Here is a 4,843-nt window from a genome sequence, read left to right on the forward strand (position 1 = left end):
AAGAATTGCATCCAGCTACAGCTCCTAAACAAACCGGATTACGGAACTGAAACGGGAGCTGGACGACCTCCGGATCATTCGGGAGAATGAGGTGTTTATAGACAGAAGCTTCAGGAAGGTAGTCACGTCAAAGGAGCAGTGCGCAGGAAATTGGTTACCGTCAGGCTAGGGAGGCGGAAAGGACAGGAAGCGCAGGGTTCCCCTGTGGTCATTTCCCTCAACAACAAGTACAAACGCTTGTATACCGATTTGTTGACTTACCTGGGACAAGCTGCGACAGCCGGATCTCTGGCACTGAGTTTGGTTCTGCAGTGCAGAAGGGAGGGTGGAAGAAGAGGTGAGCGGTAGTGATAGGGGACTCGATAGTTAGAGGTACAGACAGGAGATTCTGTGGCCGTGGCAGGGACTCCGGGATGGTTTGATGCCTCTTGGAAGCCATGTTCAGGAATGTCTCTGATCGCCTGCATAGCATTCTGAAATGGGAGGGTGATCAGCCAGATATTATGGTGCCAATGACTTAGGAGGAAACAGCGAAGAGGTCCTGAAGAGTGAGTATCGAGAGCTTGGTAGGAAGTTAAAGAGCAAGACCTCGAGGGTGATAATCTCGGATCTGGGAATATATATCCAAAATTACCTAAAATTTGTGGCACAGGTAGTAAGGATACCAAATGGTGCATTGCCCTTTGTAAGTCAAAGTACTGAGTACAGGAGTTGGACTGTTATGGTGATGTTGTATAAGACATTGGTGAGGCCGCATTTGGAGTATAGTGTGCAGTTTTGATCACCTAATTACAGGAAGGTCATTAATAAGGTTGAACGAGTGCAGAGAAGGTTTACGAAGATGCTGCCGGGACTTGAGAAACTGAGTTTCAGAGAAAGGTTGAATAGGCTGGGACATTATTCTCTGTGCGCAGAAAAAGGGGAGATTTGATAGAGGAATCTAACATTATGATGGGTATAGATAGAGTGACTGCAAGCAGGCTTTTATCACTGAGGCTAGGGGAGAAAAAAAAACAGACGACATGGGTTGTGGGAAGGGGGAAGAGTTTAAAGGGAACATTGGGGGGAGGGGTTTCTTCACACAGAGGAGGTGGGAGTGTGGAATGAGACGCCAGATGAAGTGGTAAATGCGGTTACACTTTTAACTTTTAAGATAAACTTGGGATGGTACATGGATGAGAGGCGTATGGAGGGATATGGTCCAGATGCAGATCAGTGGGACCAGGCATAAAAATGGTCCGGCAGAGCCAAGAAGGGCCAAAGGGCCTGTTTCTGTGCTCTAATGTTCTATGGATCTATTGTTCGATGGAGGGAGCTTCACACTGTGCCTGACCCCGGGAGTGTGTGATGGGACGGTGTGGGGGGAGCTTCACTCTGTTTCTGACCCCGGGAGTGTGTGATGTGACGGTGCGGAGGGAGATTCACTCTGTGTCTGACCCCGGGAGTGTGTGATGGGACAGTGTGGAGGGAGATTCACTCTGTGTCTGACCCCGGGAGTGTGTGATGGGACGGTGTGGGGGGAGCTTCACTCTGTTTCTGACCCCGGGAGTGTGTGATGGGACGGTGTGGGGGGAGCTTCACTCTGTTTCTGACCCCGGGAGTGTGTGATGTGACGGTGCGGAGGGAGATTCACTCTGTGTCTGACCCCGGGAGTGTGTGATGTGACGGTGCGGAGGGAGATTCACTCTGTGTCTGAACCCGGGAGTGTGTGATGGGACGGTGTGGATGGAGGTTTACTCAGTGTCTGACCCCGGGAGTGCCTGATGGAGCGGCGTGGAGGGAGCTTCTCTCTGTGTGTCTTTGTGAGTGTGTGATGGGAAAGTGCGGAGGGAGTTTCACTCTGCCCGGGATTGTGTGATGGGACGGTGTGCCGTGAGCTTCACTCTGTCCCTGTTCCCGGGAGTTCGTGATAGGACAGTGTGGAGGGAGCTTCACTCTGTGCTTGACCTCGGCAGTGTGTGATGGAATGGCGTGGAGGGAAATTCTCTCTCTGTCTAACTACGTGAGTGTGTGATGCACCAAGTTTACAGCAGAGGAAGTCGCGAAGAACAGATTGCCCTTCATAGACTATTGAATGTTTAACGAACAAAATGGCTATGTGGACATTGAAGTTTACAAGAAACCAACGCACGCTGATCCATATCTACGGCTTGACTTTCATTTCCCTTGGAGGGAGCTTCGCTCTGTGTCTGACCCGGGGAGTGTGTGATGCGAAGGTGTGGAGAGAGATTCACTCCGTGTCTCACCCCGGGAGTGTGTGATGGGACGGTGCGGAGGGAGCTTCGCTCTGTGTCTGACCCGGGGAGTGTGTGATGCGAAGGTGTGGAGAGAGATTCACTCCGTGTCTCACCCCCGGAGTGTGTGATGGGACAGTGTGGAGAGAGATTCACTATGTCTGACTCCGGGAGAGTGTTTGACTGTTCATTCTGCCGATGCCGAGGTACATCTCTCTCTCTCTCTCTCTCTCTCTCTCTCTCTCTCTCTCTCTCTCTCTCTCTGTCTCCCTCTCTCTCACTCACACATATACACACGCACACACACACAGCTGCTCCAGCACGTCGCCACGCACACTACCAGCCCCTTCGCCAAATACTCCACACACCCCTCATTTCCAACATCCCGCTTCTTTTTCCCTCTCTGTGTGCGCGGACGTGAAAGGGCAGAGTGAAGGTTGTGTTCAGTGGGTGTGGGGACAGAAAGAGAAGGCTTAGTTAGGAGGGAAGTGAGATTGAAAGGTACACGGCGAGAGGGATAGAGAGAGGGAGGGAGAGCGAGAGAGTGTGAAACTCAAGCGGAATAGGTACATTCATGGGGATAGATGGGGAGACAGTGACTTTTGCAGAGAACGAAAGGGATAGACAGAAGGTCATGGAGGGTGTTTGAGAGAGCTCCTGAAATCCCTCTATTAGGCTCACGTCCCTGTTATTGTTTTGCTGTCTTGATGAAGAACCAGTCAGAGTAGCCGCACGCTTTCAAGACTTCTCTCAAATACTGATAACCCCCAACTTATATTCTAATTGGAAATGAGAGTCAAACAGTAGGTACAGATCAGCGTGCGAATGGTTTCCTGTAAACTTCAATGTCCACATACCCGTTCTTTTTTTTTTGTTAAACACTGCACAGTCTAAAAATGGCAATCTGTTTTCCGCGACCTTTCCGGTGTAAATTTGGTGCAGATTGGAGAGAGAGAGAGAGAGAGAGAGAGAGAGAGAGAGAGAGAGAGAGACTGTGAGGAGTTATTCATTTCACTCGGGGGTGGGGGTTCGCTTGCTTGGTTGGGTGTTGGGTGTTTGTACCTGGGGATACAATTCTCCCGAATAATAGGTGTTCTGCATGAGTGACATATACATCTCCGTCATTTGCTCCTTCTTCACTCATTGCAATTCTCTCTAATCATCTTCTTGCACTCCCTTCTCCCGCCCTTCTCATTCTATCTCGCTCCATCGTCCCTCCCCTGCATCCCACCTCCCTCTCTGTGGCACTCTCTCTCCTCCCTCCCATGTTCTTCGCCCCCTCCATGCCCTTTTCTCTCTCGCTTTCTCCCTTCTTTACCCGTCAGCTCACCCTCACATTATTCCCTCTGTCCGCTAATTTCTCTTCAAATATCCCGGGCTTTTTCCCCCCTCTCTTTACCCATTCTCTCCCACATACGACCCTCCCCCTCTTTCTTTTCCCTCCACTTTTATAGTCCCCTGTCACCCAGTTCATTCTCTCGAACTCCCCCAAATCTCTCTCATCCTCCTCTCCCCCTCTTTCTCCCTTCTCTCACAACTCCTCCCCCCGCCACTGACAACTCTCGAGAACACCCGCTCTCACACCTTCAACCTTCGTCCTGCCCGGCACATCCGGTCCCTGCTCCTGGCCTCTCTCTTTATTATCCCTTCATCTGGTGTTTGCTGGTGTCGGTCTGACCCCCTATAAACACGGGCTTCCTCTGACAACGGTCGCTTACCCTATCAGAGCTGAGAACTCAGAAAATTCTCGACGGGATGGACGACAGGGAGACATACATGAATGTGAAGATCACAAAAACGGACTCACGGTCTCCATCCCGAGGTGAGTGGGGCAGAAGGAGGGATGGAGGGAGTTACACTGTGTGTGTCTGAGCTCAGGTGTGTGTGATTTGACTGTGTGGAGGGAGGTTATGTCTGTGCCTGACCCCGGGAGTGTAAGATGGGACAGTGAGGAGGGAGTTTTACTCTGTGTCTGACCCCGGAAGTGTGTGACGTGACTGTGTGGAGGGAGTTTTCCTCCCCGTCCGAGCCCGGGTGTGTGTGATGCGACAGTGTGGAAGGAGCTCCACTCTGAGTCTGACCACGGGAACGTGTGATGGGACGGTGTGGAGGGAGATCCACTTTGTGTCTCACCCGGGAGTGTGTGCCAGGTCGGTGGGAAGGAAGATTCACTCTGTGTCTGACCCCGAGAGCGTGTGATGAGACGGGGTGGAGGGAGATTCACTCTGTGTCTGACCCCGGAAGTATGTGATGGGAAGGTGTGGAAGGAACTTCAGTCTGTGTCTGAACTCGGGTGTCAGTGATGGGACGGTGTTGAGGGAACTTCGCTCCATGTCTGACCTCATGAGTGTGTAATGGGACGGTGTGGATGGAGGTTCATTCTGAGTTTCATCACGGGAGTGTGTGATTGGACGGTGTGAAGGGAGTTTTACTATGTGTCTGATCTCGGAAGTTAGCGATGGGACGGTGTGGATAGACATTCTCTACGTGTCTGACCTCGGGGGTGTTTGATGGAACGGTGTGGAGGGAGATTTACTCTGTGTCGGATCCCGGGTTTGGAGATGGGAAAGTATGGAGGGAGATTCAGTCTGTGTCTGACCCCGGGAGTG

The sequence above is a fragment of the Mobula birostris genome, chromosome 13, assembly GCF_030028105.1.
Source record: "Mobula birostris isolate sMobBir1 chromosome 13, sMobBir1.hap1, whole genome shotgun sequence".
Lineage (NCBI taxonomy): Eukaryota > Metazoa > Chordata > Chondrichthyes > Myliobatiformes > Myliobatidae > Mobula > Mobula birostris.